General features: G+C 37.4%; 2 protein-coding genes across 2 annotated transcripts in view; both read right to left on the bottom strand.

Annotated features, from left to right (window-relative positions):
• LOC138165848 (alcohol dehydrogenase E chain-like) overlaps nt 1-17,526 on the bottom strand; it is a 417,804-nt gene that overhangs the window by 162,875 nt on the left and 237,403 nt on the right. The window lies entirely within an intron of this gene.
• Nucleotides 1-17,526, bottom strand: part of LOC138169221 (all-trans-retinol dehydrogenase [NAD(+)] ADH7-like) — a 45,969-nt gene that overhangs the window by 26,361 nt on the left and 2,082 nt on the right. The window lies entirely within an intron of this gene.

Here is a 17,526-nt window from a genome sequence, read left to right as displayed (position 1 = left end):
ATCTATCTATCTATCTATCTATCTATCTATCTATCTATCTATCTATCTTTCTATCTTTCTTTCTTTCTTTCTATTTATCTTTCCTTCTTTCTGTCTATCTATCCATCCATCCATCCATTCATCTATCATCTCACTGTATAATACATATTATATATGAATAAATGTATAATATATAAATATATATCTTATTAGTGTGAATTCATATAATCAGCTTTCTTGTCTTCTAGATACTGGACTTTTAATCATAAAGTAATGATACATCTTTTTGGACCCCAGGACCTTTTGTTGTACAGAGTAGCCTTGGTCCGGGTGGGGGAGACAGAGCTACAAGGTGCAGTGTTAAGGATCTTAGAGCAGGAGTACAATGGTAAAAGTTATTAGACTCTGGACAAGAGAGGATTTAGAACATAGAAACTCTGGAGAGAAGACACCATAGACCTTGTCTACCTTAGAATTTTCCCCATGAAGGATGCCTAACCTATGAGTTAGACAGATTCTCAGGGAAAATGATGAAGAATACTCTGTATTGAACCAAGCATCCTGTTCCCTGTCACTGGTTCATGGTAGAGTAGATGGCGTTAGTGACTTACTGAACTAATTCTCTTTCCTTTTCCTTGGGGTGCTGAGGTGACTGGTGCTGGTGGAGGCCTGAATTCCTGGCTCTTATCCTCATCCCATTTTCTAGTTCCTCTATGTCCTGACCCACTTCAGCAGTACTCCTACAATTTATCTCCTGGTCTGTTCCTGTCCATGAAAAAAAAATATGATGCTTTCAAAGACAGGTTGTTCTGAGTTACCAAGGGCTAATGAATTCCTGGAAGGAGGGTATAGGAGAGTAATGCAGGAGTATTAAGGGATCCTGAGTTTGATCCTGCAGCTCTGGACTGTAAAAACAAATAAAAAAACTCTTCAGAATCCAGAACAACTATGGGGAACATTCCCAAAGGACTGGAAGAGGGAAGGGTGAGGACAGAAGGTGATAAGACATCTAGGTTTGAAACTAGTGGTTCTTAGTGGCAGGTGGTAAAAGGTAAAAAAGGCAGGCATATGGTGGATCTACAGAAACATTTCTCATGCAAGAAAGTCTCAGAGCAGCCACCATGGCTTGCTTTCTGTGCTGGCCATTAAGGAGCCAATCCCATGGCTCCTCTCCTGCAAGCCCACAAGTCTTGCCCCTTGTGCTCTGGGGAAGTGTCTCATGGGCTTGTGGGTAATCTTGGGCAAAAGAATGGTGACCAAAGCTTAAGACTAAGTAATTTTTAAGGGCCATCAGACAATCTGCTTACAGTTTTATATCCATATAGTCTTTATGTCAATTCTTCATTCACATTAAGATAGAATTGGGGAGAGTTTAAGTTAACTCATGAAAGTTAGTATAAAAGTTAAGGGTACAGTTCCCAGTCTCATCTAGTCTATATGTTAACTGATCAATCTCAAAATTTACCCAACTTGGGTACTTCCTGTATAATTCTGATTCAGGGCAATTCCCAATCATTTCAAGTCCCTAAGGTTAGGATTATATTTGCCAAGTATCTGAATTTCAATTATTATATGTGACATAAAAAAACATCCATGAAAAAGAAATACAAAACTTGCTTTTGCAAAAAATGATCTGTGAATGTCAAAACAAAGAAAACAATTGATTAATTATACTAATTATTCTTCAGTTACAGAATTGGTGGTAGTTATAGGCATGTTGATTGATACAAAAATTTGCCTGGTTCTTCTAGGTATTCTTGGACTCAGGTCCTTCTAGACCTCCTGGAGACATTTTATCAAATGAAGGAAGTACCCAAGCTCTTTACAAACTGGATCCAATCTCTGGTATTTAAAGGACTTAAGCACCTGCTATCAGTTACAGGTACTTGGAAGTGGCATGGGATGGTCAAAAGAAGACTGAGACCACTCACTAGCCATGTGGCCCAAGGCAAGTTACTTAATCTTGGACCAGCAGTTTTTTTCATATACAAAGTGAGAAAATTGGTCTTGATTCATCTGCTTCAAATGGTTGTTATCATAATTAAATTTAATGTTTGGGAAAGCTTTGTAAACTATAAAACTCAGCCAAATGTTCATAACTTAGGATCTGTGACGTGGCTTTTTCTTCCCTTTTACATCCTGATAACAGTATTTCAATTATGATTCATTTCCTTTACTATTCTATGGGTTTTCTGCTAGGCAATTAAATGCATTATTTTGAGAAGGGCTTCACCAGACTGTCTAAGGGGTCCAGAACATACAAAAAGAGTTAAGAATCTCTCTCCTATGTATGTTTAGTTATTATTTTGCTCACATCAATAAGTCTTTGAACAGAGCCATCCTTACTTCTCATATATCTACCTGATAAAGATCACATTCTTTGGGAAACTTAAACATGTGGTAAGTCCTTTGGCGCAGTTATAAATTCTAGTAGAACACTTTTGCATTCCATCATTAAACTGTTGCTGAATACAAGATACAGAGAAGAGATTTATTTACTTATTCATTCACTCACTTATTCATTTATTTATATGTTTTGAAAACAACAAAAACCATATTCCTTCAGTTATGGGCAAAGGACTTAACAAAGAACCTGTCTTTCCATGGTCATTGTGTTCATGGTCCTCATTTTTATCCTGTAACAGGGAAATTTTCCACCCAATATTTGTACTGTGTGCTTGCTTGTCTAGACAGACCTCACCGCTCCTAAAGATAAACTTCCCCAAATGAATAATTAAAATACTAGGGGCCTGCAGAGTTCCTAGCCATCTCTATTTTATGATGAAGATGGAGAAATATTTGGTGCCCATCTTGCTTCTTTCTTGGTTCAGTGTAGATTTGAAATCATACAGTCAAAGTCTGGACAGTCATGTTGTATAAACCAGTGTGTCTTCAGATAAGCCTTTCTATTTCAAAGCAATGCCTTCAAAAACATGACTCGAGAGCCTTCAATCCCTTTACCTCACAGTCTGGTCTTACCCTCTTCCAATGTTTTAAGTTTTGTAAAGAAAAGAAAAGTTCCAATGATATATTGTATCTAACAGAGCTGGTCCACAGTGACTATATAGGACAAGGACTTCCTCAATTCATTTCCAAATTGTAAATAAAGGACCATGCAAGGAAATATTATTTAGCAGAAGATGATCAATAAACTGAGGGAAAAAAGAGAAACTTTCTTCTTCAAGATCTACCTACTATGTCCAGAAAGGAAAGAATAATATGGATTTCTTTTGATGCTGTCAGCTGGACATTCCTTCAGAATTCCCTCTCCCAACTCCTCTATTCTGGAGCCAGGGGATTTGGGATGAGTTTGTTTCCCAAACTGTTCTTGGGGTAGGGGAAAAGGGACAGAACTACGTTTCTTCAAGAATATGCACTGGTCTATATTATTCCTCTTGTAACTCTGTAATCCATTTTTGCCCTGATTAAATATTAGACTGTTTCTGTGTTACTGTTTACCAGTGTCTTTTAATGTGATGACTCACTAAATAATCAGACCAAAGTAAATTTTAGATTTTCCCTTTTTCAAACTGGATAACAGTTTAATCAATCAAGAAGATAAACTGCTAATTAAAATCCTTTACATTTGAACCCAACTCTATGGGGATGGTCGGGTGGGGGTTGCTCAGTTGTTTCAGTCACATCTAAGTCTTCATGACCCCATTTGGGAGTTTTCCTTGCAAAGAAACTTAAGTGGTTTGCTATTTCCTTCTCCAGCTCATTTGACAGATGAGGAAGCTGAGGCAAACAGGGTTAAGTGACTTGCTCAGGGTCACCAAGCTAGTAAGTATCTGAGGCCAGATTTGAAGTCAGGAAGAGTCAACAAGTTTTCATGATTTTTTCCAGCTTCATTCAGTAGCTCATGGGAAGGAAAAAAAATCAGCATGTGGTAGAAGTGATATAAGACTGAAGCTTGGCAAGAAAAGATCAACACTATCATAATGGATCAAGGGACTTGAGAGAAAAGAAAAATATAGAATAGAAATGATTTACCAAGGTGTCAATATGGGGAAAGGAGAGTATAGCAAATATGGAGGTGATGGCCTGGAAGAAGACTGAGGGTTTGAGGAACTGGAGGTCATATTATGGATGACATGCCGGTTTAGGGGGTTGGAAGGAAGAGGGAGAGGTGGAATAATAGATTTTATTTCAGAGTTTATGAACATGGAAGTTGAACATTTGCGGGTGATGGAAAGATCAAGGATATGACTATCTTTGTGGCTGAGGTGGGGTTGTGGGAATTAAATAAGTGATGAAACTGGAAGGTTAGGGTGTTTGTGGGAATAACATTGTATATGTTGGAGCCTTCTAGTAGGAAGCAGGAGTTGGGAAGGAGAGAAACATTGAACTCATTGAAGAAAGAAGGGGCATGTCCTAGAGATCAGTAAACATCAGCTGGTTGGTTGTTTGGTTGACTGTTGTCCTTCATTCTCATAGAGGACCAAAATGATATCACCATGCTAGAATCAAGTTATGGTGTGTCCCACTGTGGCTGATCAGACCAACAAAAGCTCAGAATGTTCTACCACAAATCAGGCACAAATAGCCCATGTGAATATTTGGGGTGGATTCTCTAAATTTGTACATCTTATCTTTTGAGCAACTTCAATTCTATTTTTCTTATAGAGCACAGTACCTCTTCTGATGAGGGCATGTCATAGTGCTATGTCCTCTTTCATTTTAAATGAAATTTAATATAAATAAATATTTATATTAATTACTATAATAATTAATATAAATAAATAAAATAAAAATAAAATTGCTTTCATTTTAAATCTTTTCTTTTCCCACTCCTTCCATCTTCTCATTCTCACTGAGAACTGGATCCTTAACGATGACATGATCTCCTTTTGTGCCCTTTCCAGCAATGCATTTTCACCCAGATCCCTTACCCCAAGGAAAGGTCAAGATATGGGAGTTGGAATACTCTTTGCTCCCCATTGTCTCTTTCAAATTCTCCCTTTATCGCCATTACTCAATAACCTTGAGGTTCACTTAATCCACACCTACCACTCAATCAACATACTTTGGAATTGATTGTGTAACATGGGACACTGGCACAGGAGCAGGCATTCTAGAAGGCAATGTGGAAGGTGTGGGCAGTTTTTTGGCTGAGGGTAATGAAAACAAGGAACCCAGCAGTGGGGGAGAGAAAATAGGGTTTGAATGATTACCAATGAAGATTTGGACTCATTGGGATGGGGAGAGTATGAGCAGGGAAAACTTTGTTAAACATTAGGGAAGACTCTGGAGTCTACCATGAAGTTTTGGTCTCAGGGTGGAGTCCTTCCAGAGCCTTGAGAAGTTGGAGCAAATACTTTGAGCACAAGGAATGGTGTTACTCTCCCTCCCCAAGGCAGGAGATCAAGCTGGAGAATTGATCAAATGTCCCTCTTCTTCCACCCTCAGCAGTAGGATATTGAGGTACTGGTGATCCAGGAAAATCTCTAAGTTTATAAAATACAGAACAGTCACTTATCTGCATTTTTACGGAGAGTTTCCACCTTATGAATCTCCTATATTGAGAAAATGTGGGGTCTGGAGAAAATCCTGTTCCCCTTCCTCTAAAACACAAAAATCACATTATCGATTATAGCCCTATTTCTCTCAGTACAAATATTACTCTGGATTCTAAAATATGTATCAGGTCTTACCCAACAGGTCTTACCAAGTTGGAAAGACTTTCTTCCCTTGTGACTGACCATGACTGTCAGTTGAGGATCATCCTAGCTAAGCTTTTCATGAAGAAAGCATTATGTTACTAGAGGATTAAGAACTTCCAGGATGGTAAAGTCATGAAAACCAATAATACAGTGTGGAGAGGCTGTGGTCTATATGAGTGAGTGGAGTGCACATATGAATGAAACTCCACATTTCTCAAAATATCAAAGTAGATGAGAACACAAAATTAGTTATGACACAGAAACATTAAATCCAATAGTCAGTGAATCCTAGGTAAATATTGATTTGTCAAGGCTACTCAAAGTCATTCATTCACTCATCCATCCATTCATTCATTCAAATATATGCCTATGCACAGTCAGAATCAGACTAGAGTTTAATTCTGCCTCAGACACTTACTAGTTGTATTGACTATGGATAAGTCACTTAATTTCTCTCTACCTCAATTTTCTTATGTGTAAAGTGGGGATAATAATAGCACTTACCTGTTAGAGTTGTGAAGATCAAATGAGATAATATTTTTAAAGCACTTAGTACCGTCCTTGGCACATAGTAAGTTCTACTGAATCAATCCTTGTTTCCTTATATGTCTGGCACTGTGCCAAGAACTGAGGATACAAATAAAAGCAAACAAGATAGAACTCCACCCTCAAAAAGCTCACATTCTAATGGAGGAAAATATCCAATAAAGAGCACCCAGATAGCTAGGGCCAAGGTGGTATAATGCAAATTTGGTGGAAAGATGAGGAGCAGTTTTAAAAGAAATCTTGGTTCAAGTGTTGCCCTTCATCAATAAGACAAACTCAGAAAATAAAAGTATTTTTATTAGCACACCAACACAGCATGGAGTTGGGTCTGGCCAATCCTGATTCAAAATTTATAGACAAGAGTAAACAACTTCTATGTAAGGGCAGAAGTATGCATAATCACAAGGAGATGGGATCAGTGCTGCCTCAACTCCTCCCTCATTACAGTATCCTAGGGAAATAGAATTAGTTCTAGGGTATTTCCAGGCTCCCTCTCCTGCAGACTGGCCATGTATCTACACAAATTTTAAACAAGTTTTTAAAATGGTGTCATGCGGACTGATTGCACAAGTAGATGACTTTCATAGTCCCCCCCCACAATCGTACCCTATATCACTCCTCTATCCATGATTGCATTATTTCAATCTTTGTTGTTTGTAATTTGGGATTGAGATTGGAAATCAGTTCTTTGCACCTAGGGAGGCATTGTGAACACAAGCAACACATATTCCCTATGAAGAAACACAAGAAAAATACCACAGATGCTTCAGCCATGGGAGATTTGGGGTCAAGAGGTTAGCCATTCCAATGGGGACGAGGGTTACTTTCCATCCTCTTGGAATTTGTTCTAGGCATTCTAAACCAAGTCCATTATGGATAGGAATGTTGTCAAAGTTGTCAGGAACCCAGATTAGCACTCCTGACCTATGAGAGTGCACACCTCTTCCCTCTCTCCCAGCAGAAATCTCCACAAGTGACCTAGAACCCAAACTATTTTGTAAGGCTACAGCCTGGCATGGATTTCAGCATCACCATCCTCCACTGCACACAAGATTTCATTAATAAATACTTGCAAAATTTTGATTGTTTTACTCAATAGTGCTATACCACATCTGGTCCCACGCAAGGGTGATACGATAGAAAAAGCACATTTGGTCTCACTCACTAAAAGAGGGCAGTGTAGCAGAAACTTGAATGACTGTGTACTTACTTTGCAAGTACATGCTCAGAGTCAGGGTAGATGCAGGGCCAGAGGCCAAAAAGTACCTGCCCCAACCTACACTTTCCCATCCAATTTGAGAGAATCCAATAATATGTTTTGTTGTTACATAGGAAATAAAATCTCTGTGGGACTATCTTTAAAAAAATCATCTGTCCATGTGTGCCAGACCTCCCAGGATAAGAAAAATTCTCAGAAGGCCCTGTCCATACTCAGTGGTCACATTTTGTTCCAAGGACAGGGTATAATTATATCTCATTTATCATCTGATTTCCTGACCTTGTGTCTCATTTTACTCATAACAAAGAACTTGTGCCTTCACAATATGTTGCAATCTTGAGGGGGGTGGGAATCACAAAAAAAGTTATTGATCTTTTTCCAATTAAAAGTCAATGAGTAGGAGGACTCTTCTTCTGGGCCATGGAAGTACAATTCGTTGTTGTATCTAAGTTCGTCTTATTGATTGAAAAATCATAATCATACAAGTCCTGGATGTCTGCCTGTCATTACCATCGGGGGCATCCTTTAACTCAAAGACAACAGGGCACATACACATATCTAATCATTGGTCCAGTTAAAAGCACAGTTGGCTTATTGGATCAGATTCACATAAGTTTGGGGCTCTCCTGTTTTCCCAACCCCAAGGGTGAAAGGCAGGGCATAAAGTACAAACAATAAATAGACATTTGATAACACATGAGGGATTAGATTGTAATTATCAGAGTTAAACAAACCAGTGGCCAAAGATCACTGATTGGTGTTGGGGTCCTTTTTAAGCTTAACTGAGTTCAGAGGTTGATTAGAGGTTGCTTCCTCAACTGGGCTGAGATAAATCATGGTAGGCTTCATCTAGGAGTGATGTATCTAGATCATCCACTTAGCAACATTGGTGGCAGTATGCCTGGTCAGCTGGATCTGGAAAAGTATCTACCTCATGGCTCAATTGGCTCTGCATACCAAAACATATCTATAGCCCATAGACTTTGGCAGTTCAATAAATGTCAATCTGCAAGTATTCTCATGAGAGGGTCACCCACTTTAGCACCAATGCAATATTCACAGCACTGACAGCAACTATGAATATACTGGCACAATTCTGAATCACAAAATATAACAGTCTCCACATAGACAACAGAAGCAAAACATTTATTCAGACACCAGAAAACCAAATCCTTAAACCAGAAAGCCAAATCTCAACACCAAAAACTAAATCCATCATAGCGACAAAGAAATTAATACACCAAAACGCAGCAGGGAGCCACACCATCCTTTAGCCTTCCCACAAACAAACACAAGCCAAGCTATCTGCTTGCCTGCATCCTCTCTCTCCCACCATGCCAGCTGCTCTGACTCACTTCCTTCTCCACCTGTTCAGCAAACTCCTCCTACCACAGGCTCCATGTTATTATATTAAGTCTATTAGGGGACAAGAAGATCTTCAAAGCAGCAAAGATCTTCAGATTCCCTTAGGTCTATTAAGGGGCAGGGAAGGTCTTCCAATTCACATTCCCATTACACTCACTTTCTTTTCTTCCATGAGGAGTGAAATTGTTGATAAGAAAGGCAAATGGAGATGACATGATGGGCCCATGCATAAATACTATGAGCCAACCATGACCATTGGACTTGCAGTTCAAGGACCTCCATTCCCAAATCAATATCACTCCAAATAGAAGTGATAAGCAGCTTACAGAATAGGTAACAGGTGTATAACACACAGACAATTAATAAAACAAGCAAAATTGCAATAGGGTGAATAAAGAAACTCAGTATAGCATTGGGGCAGCACCCGTGAGCTTTAGAAGTTTGACAAATACCTCCTGCGTATCTCTGAAGCAGTCATTTATGGATCAAGGCAGGTGTGTGGAAGAATTTCCTTTACTATCTCCAGGTTCTAGGTCACTTGAGGAGACTCTCTAGGTAATACTGCTAAAGTCTGCTAGTATAATTTAATGAAATGTGACAAAATCTAACCATATTGTCCTTCCAGTAATTAATTCATGTGTTGAAAACTGGTTCAGACTTTATGGATCTAATGCTATTAACAACAGAGTTATAAGAAGACCAGATTAGAAAGCCACAATTCCAAATCCTGTATTTGATATGGACAATCCCATCAACAGGCTAAAAGAAAGAATCTTAAAAAGTATACATGAGGGCCTGACTTGGAAAATGAGCTTAAGTTTAAGAGGTCTTTGCTCCCTTTCTCCCCAAACAGTAACTTATTTTTATTATCCATTTTAAAGCATGACATATCCAATTCGGTATTTAGCAGTTTTCAAACATTTTGATTCATTCTTTAACAGCTCAATTCATGATACAATAGCATTCAGATTAAGAGAGGTTACCATATGAAATCCCACCTCAGATCTATTAGATTGGCTAATATAACTAAAAAGAAAAATGTTGGATGTTGGAGGGGATGTGAGAAAACTAAGACACTGATGCACTGTTGGTAGAGTTGTGAATTGATCCAAACATTCTGGAGAGCAATTTGGAACTATTCCCAAAGGGTTATAAAACTCTGTATTAACTTTGATCCAGCAATAACACCATTAGGTCTATATCACAAAAACATCCCCCAAAAGGGAAAAGGACCCATTTGTACAAAAATATTGATACCAACTCTTTTTTGTGGTGACTAAGAATTGGAAATCAAAGGGATATCCACCAATTGGGGAATGGCTAAACAAGCTGTAGCATATGATTGCAATGAAATATTATTGTGCTATAAGAAATGATAAGTAGGGTGATTTCAAAAATACTTGGAAAGACTTGCATGAACTGATGCATAGTGAAGTGAACAGAACCAGGAGAACATTGTATACAGTAACAGCAATGTTGTTCAATGAAGAATTGTGAATGACTTAGCTATTCTCAGAAATATAATAATCTAATTCCATCCCAAAGGACTAATAGAGCATACTATCCACCTCGAGAGAAAGACCTGTTGTTGTTTGAATATAGACTGAAGCATGCTATTTTTCACTTCCTTCCTTTCTTTTCTTTTATTCCAGTCTTCTTGTACAACATGAGTAATATGGAAATGTTTTGCATGATTGCACATGTATAAGTTATATCTGATTGCTTGCTGTCTCAGGAAGGGGGAGAAAAGAGGGCAGGAGAGATAATTTGGAATTCAAAACTTTAAATAAAACATTAAAAAATTAAAGAGAAGTTACTTTTCTAATGTTATACTTGTAATGCTCTCTGGCTATCATTTTCCAAGTTAACAGCATTTCTGATACAATAATTTCCCCAAACTCACAATACAGGAAAAAATATAGAAATAATTATAACATAAATACCATGTTTTAAAAACATGAAACAGAACTCACTGGCAGTCTGATGACATCAGTTAAGTTGAATGAATTTCCAAATTACTTTACATAGAAAAATTATTTATTTTTATCACTTTTAGTGTTCTATACTAATTGCATTCAAGATCAATATAAAGTAATTTTCATACAATTGTTATTACCAAAACATACTTAACAGCTAGGTGGTGCAATAGATAAAGTTCTGTGCCTGGAATCAGGAAGACCCAAGTTCAAATCTGGCCTGAGATGCTTATTAGTCATATGACCTTGGGCAAGTCACTTGCCTCAGTTTCCTTCTCTGTAAAATGAGCTGAAGGAAATGGCAAACCACTCCAGTATCTTTGCCAAGAAAATTCCAAATGGGGGGGAGAGGTCACAAAGAATCATATATGACTGAAACAACTCAAGGACAAATTCCTCAAACGATCCCATATTGCAAATATATTTAGACTAGCTGATGGTTCCAGTTCATAGTGGAGACAAAGGGAGACAGTGCAGTGGGGTGGGGCAGGTGGGGTGAACTGTAAGTGATCAGTGCAGGTGGGGTAAGGGTGGTGGTCCACAATTTATCTGCTTTTTCATGGGGCCCACCCCATTGATAATTTGGAGGATGTTGCCTTTTTCCAAAGACCTTTATTTTCCTGCAAAATTTCTTAGTGTTCCTCCCTTTTATAAAAAATGACACCAGCCCTTTTGTTTTGTAGCTCTCCCTTTCTAGCTTGTTTATTCTTCTGTATCATTCCCTTTTCTTTCTTGAGTTCCTTTTTCCTCTGATTATTCCCTACAAAGTGGTTCTTTGTTTTCTGAGAAATCCAGATTATATAAGCATGGTAATGAGAGGCAGTTTTTTTCTGAAAGTTCCACCCAATGGTACTGATAATCCATTTTGTCTAGACTCTAGATCTTAAAAATACCACTTTTCATTCCAGTCTTCTGGCTTTAAAATCTCAGATTTGTCCTTGACTCTTTCATCTCTTTCCTTCCCCATGAAATCAGCTATCAAGTCCTATTGATTTTACTCAAACAATAACTTTTGCTATAATTGTTCATGTTATGAAGCTGGTGAATTTCCAAAGAAGCTGTTGTTTGCCCTCAGGGGAGTGTCAGATACTGAAGTTCCCTCATCATCTGGATGAGGAAGAAAATTGACAGGTCACCAAAGTATACCTGAGTCTTTTAGTCAGGAGTTTAAAGAGACTCAGGAGGAGTGGGCCAGTAAAAGAGACCCCCCCCTCGCCCCCGCCAAGTCTTGCCAAAGTTAATTAGCAATAGAACCAAACTAGAAAAAAGGTCTTCTGATTCCTATTCTAGGGCTCTTCCTAGTTACACCATGGTATGAAGGTTTGTTTTTGTTTTTGTTTTTGTTTTGTTTTGTTTTGTCCTGTGCTTAGATGGCACATTTAAGTGAAAATGTCCAGGAGGCAGTTAGAATACCAGGGCTAGAGCTTGAGAGAAATACAGGAATCCTCAGCTCATAGAGAAATGAAAGAGTTCACCATAGTCACAAATTCATGGAAAGGTAACCTAAGTATACTCACATAACAAGAATCTATTCAATTAATTCAAATGTATTGATTATCAAATCCATCACCGAGCTCTCCTCTTTTTCTTTATTTTCTTTCTTTATTTTATATATTTTTATATTACATATTTTTAAATATAAATTTCACTTATATCATTTTATCATTTATTTATCCAGAATGTTTCTATATTGTTTTCTGAACAGTTATTGTGAGTCTTGGCACCAGAAGCAAATTTAATTGAATGATATGAGAATGGGAGTCATCAAAGAAGAGAGTATATTGAAGGGTATTCTGGAACCAGCTCACTTTGTGGTTCTGTGTCTAACTCTATGTGACCCCATCTGGGGTTTTCTTGGCAGAGATGCTGTAGTGGTGTGCCATTTCCTTCTCCAGCTTATTTTTATAGGTGAAGAAATCTGAGACCAAGAGAGATTAAGGGACATGTCCAAGGTCACACAGCCAAATTTTTTCACTCCTGTATTTATAATTTTTCTACCATCCCATATAAATTCCTTCATTATAATTGTGATTATAATTTCCATGCAATATTTGGATTTTGCTTCCTTTTTTTTTTTACCAGACTTGTGACTTCATAGACAAATGGAGCATCAATTGACAAGCTCCTTCTGCCCCATGCAAATCTGTACCTGCCCTGAAATTTCTAGTTCTAGAGACCTGTTTGACAAACAGAAAAGTTAAGTGACTTGTCCAGGGTCAGACAAATACTACATGTTTTTCAGAGGTAGGATTTGAATGCCCAGCCTTCTTGACCAGCACTCCATTTAGTGCACCACACTATCTCTCTTTGCCTTCCATTTTGAAGTCCTACTGCCTGGTTCCATGTAGCATATGCCCCATGGTTATGTAAACATAGTATCCTGACAAGTTCAAACTGACCAGTTGCCAGCAGAGCTAAGTTCCTACTGACTCAAACTGTAATTTGCTGAAACAAGTAAATACTTGTTTTCTTTTAATTCTTTAAAAATACTAACAAAACCAAAGCATGACTTACAGTCTCCAATGAAAGGTTTACGTTGCAATTATTTCAGTCACCAGGACAATGATTTGCAATTTTATTGCTTATTTAGTTAAATAGTTCCTTTATGAAGTGGGTGGCCCCCTTGAACTGGGACCAAAGATACTTCATTAACTCTATCAGTGAGGAAACTGTACTTGTGAAGGGCCCACTGAATGTAGAACATATTATTAAGTAGTGAGTAATTAGTATTATATAGTATATAAATAATTAAGTAATGAGAGAAATAAGGGATGAGAGAAATAAAACACAGTCTTTATCCTTAGAAAGTTTAAAATAAAAAGGAGTAGTAAAGTTGGTTGACCTCAACAGGCAGATAGGAAGCCATACTCAGTATTTTGCAGTCTCTACTTTGGGAAAAATTATAAGGGTGAGCTATTAGAAGCTAGATTTAAAGGCACAAATGGACATTTGCCAGGCTTCTCAATGGAGGTAATCCATTCCTGTACAGTAAGTCAATAATCTTATATTAAGTACCTACTGTGTGCCAGGCTTGGGCAGCTCAGTGTTACAATGGATAGAATGCTATCTGTGGAGTTAGGAAGACCTGAGTTCAAATCTGGATTCAGACACTACTGTGTGACCCTGGATAAGTCACTTAACCCTATTTGCCTCAGTTTCCTCATCTATAAAATGAGCTAGAGAAGGAAATAGTCAACCATTCCATCATCTTTGCCAAGAAACCTTCCCCAAAAGAAGTCAAGAAGAATTGAACATGACTGAAAACATGACTAATCAACAACAATGTATGCTGGGCTTGAAGCTTAGTGCCCAGGATACAAAGAAAGACCAAAGATAATCCTTGCCCTAAAGGGGCTTACAATCTAATGGGAGAGATAACAAGCAAACAACTATGTACAAACAAGCTATAGACAGGAGAAATAGGATATAATCAACAAAGAAAACTAGAATTAGGAAGAATTGGAGGCAGGATAAAAATGCAACTTATTTCATTAGCAGAGGAAACTCCCAGTGTGGAAACTCCCTCCACCATTATGGTAACAGCATCTTAGGGAGTTGCCTGGAAACACCAAGAGCTTAAGTGCTTGTTCCTTATGCAATAGCCTGAAGTAGAACCTAAAGGCAGATCTTTCTGACTCTCTATAGATGTGACAATGCCTATCTATAGAAAAATTCATGACTGAGACAAATATATGGTCTATGTCAGTGGTGTCAAATTCAGATAGAAATTGGAGCCACTAAATCATACATAAGAATACCTACAGTCTTTGCATATTGCCTTAGAAAACCACATAGAGCAATTCTTAACATTTACCTGGTTAACTTTCCTGACTTACAGCATTGGTGTGATATTATTGGTAACCTCATTTCCATTTTCATGTTGGTAGCCACACACATTTTCAGCTATGTGCAGCAGAGAAAAAAATAATAGACCTGATGTGTGCAAGTATATAAAGAGGCTGGCATCCCACTAGGCACTCCACAGGTACTGTTCACCCTGTCATTGTCAAGAGCTCCTCATACATTCCTTGCACATTTTCATTGTTTGTCTTTTAAAACTCAAGCTGTGTTGCAATTATAACCCCCTCCCACCCCCCCAAAGCCTAGTGCAGGACCTTTCGGTTCTAAGTCCAAGGGTACAAAGTCAGTGATGTGGCTTAGTGAAAAAAATAAAGATGCTAGGTAAACTTCTTTCTGGAACATCTGCAACTGCTGTTGGTGGCAAATTTGGTGTTAAGTAATCAGTGATTTATTTTTTCTGTGAAAAGGAGGAAAGTATTTGTAAAAGTGTTCTTGAGTTCACTCCAGGAAGTGCTAAAGTAACCTCTTAAGTGTGCAATGAAGGAATTTGAAGGAAAGAAAAAGGAAAAGTGGCTAAGTCTGTGGATAAATGGGTTATGTAAGCTCAGGCAAGAGATCAGAGGAGCTTACATACCCTGCTGTCTGTGCATCTGGCCCCGCAGGAGTTCCAGCTTGGACCTGGACTAGGGACTCACTCAAGGCATGTGCTTTCCATCCCTGGACAGTTAAGCCATAGAGCCAAAGGAGAGATTAGAGATTAATTAGAGATTAGAGAGATTAGTTCTGATATCACCTCCCCATCCTCCATCACCTCATTCCTGTTCTGCATTGCTTCTTCTCTCCCCTGCATTTTGTAGATTATTCCATGGTTACTGCCTTATGAAAAATATTATAAGAATTCATGTCTTGTTATAAAGGATTGTATACCCAAAAAGTGTATTTTCAGTGATCTCTAGAGAAAGATAAGTTTTTGGCATTGTGGGAATCTAACCCACTATTTTCCAAAATTCACACTTTAAACTTTTGCACCATTTTCTAGCAACATTACCCCACAAAAATTGAGGATTGAATATATTAATATTATCTTTGTCTATTGCATTTTTTCCATTTTGCTACATATTTCCCAATTACATTTTAATGTAGTTCAGGAATATCACAGGCCTGAGTGGGCCATGGACTATGTGTTTGGCACCTGTAAATCACTGTCTCTAAGAAGATTTCCACAATTCTGTTAGAAATTGAAAGAAATGTCAGCTAGATAAGACTAGAGTGAACACAGGGAAATACTGGAGTAAACAAAGCCAGATGAGGCTATGCTGGAGAGGTTTACTTAGCCAGAAATTTCCTCCTCCAAATTAACATTGCCTACAGATCAAAATGAATAATTAGAAAACATTTTTAAGTGCATGATGAGGCAGCTAGGTGGCACCATAGGTAGGAAGACCTGAGATCAAATTTAGCCACTTACCTAGCAATGTGAGCCTGAGCAAGTCACCTAACCTTGCTTACCTTAAAAAAAAAAAAAGACTTGATGAAACTGAAGCAAATAATTGATTGAAATAGAGTTTTCTTAAGATAACCCCAAAGAAAATACAGTTTTTCACTTGGTTGATTAAAACAACAAAATTATGGACCTTTTAAGGCAAATTTCCTTCATATGGGATTTTTCTTTAATTTTTAAGGGGTCTTAGTTTTTCTCATTTGTAAAGAGAGTGGGTTGGACTAGATTATAAAATTCCAGATATGGAAGAACCTTTGATTTTAAGATGCAGAATCTTAGAGATCATAGAATCATGGTTTAACCTTGTCTCATGTCCACAAGGTAGATTTATAATGTAGAGCCTGCATTCATAGTGATTCTGAACTTAAAAGGGTAGTTATGAAAAGATGTGAATGCCTAGCAGCTGGGGAGAAAAACTCTCCAACTCTTCAATGGGTTTGGGTTTGGGATGGGTAGAGATTCCAGCCCTGTGATAAGAAAGGTCCTCTTTGATTCCCATTTGAGCTCTAAAGATAAAAACACACACCAGAGATAATGAAATCATATCAATACTAAACTTATATGCACCAAATGGTATAGCATATAAATTTTTGAAGAAGTTGAATGAGTTGCAGGAGGAAATAGATAATAAAACTATACTAGTGGGAGACCTCAATTCTCATCTCTCAGAACTAGATAAATCTAACCAATAAATAAACAAGAAAGAAGATAAGGAAGTGAATAAAATTCTGGAAAAAGTTAGATATGATAGATATCTGGAGAAAAATCAAATGGGAATAGAAAGGAATATACCTTTTTCTCAGCAATATATGGCACCTATACATAAACTGGTCATGTATTAAGACATAAAAACCTCATAACCAAATGCAAAAAAGCAGAAATAATAAATGCATCATTTTCAAATCATAATGCAATAAAATTACATTCATTAATGGAAAATAGAAAGATTAAAAATTAATTGGAAATTAAATAATTGAATCCTAAACAAGTGGGTCAAAGAACAAATCATAGAAATAATCAATAATTTTATTAAAGAAAATGACAATGATGAGATAACATACTAAAATATATGCCAAAATGGTACTTAAGGGAAAATCTATCTCTCTAATTGCTTGCATCAATAAAATAGAGAAAAAAGCAGATCAATTAATTGGGCATGCAACTAAAAAAATACACAAGAAAAAGAACAAATTTATAAAAATATAAGTCATTCCCCAATTGATAAATGGGCAGGGGATATAAACATGCAGTTTTCTTCAGATAAAGAAATCAGAGCTATCTATAGTTATATGAAAAAATGCTCTAAATCACTCTGGATCAGAGAAATGCAAATTAAAACAACTCTAAGGTTCTGCTTCATACCTATCAGATTGCCTAATATGACAGAAAAGTAAAGTGATAAATGTCAGAGGGGATATGGGAAAATAGGAACACCAATGCACTCTTGGTGGTGTTGTAAACTGATTCAACCATTCT

Source organism: Petaurus breviceps, unplaced genomic scaffold (genome assembly GCF_028583685.1).
Source record: "Petaurus breviceps papuanus isolate PSGF00001 unplaced genomic scaffold, PetGlider_PUasm1.0 126, whole genome shotgun sequence".
Taxonomy (NCBI): domain Eukaryota; kingdom Metazoa; phylum Chordata; class Mammalia; order Diprotodontia; family Petauridae; genus Petaurus; species Petaurus breviceps.
This window is presented reverse-complemented; position numbering and strand designations above follow the sequence as displayed.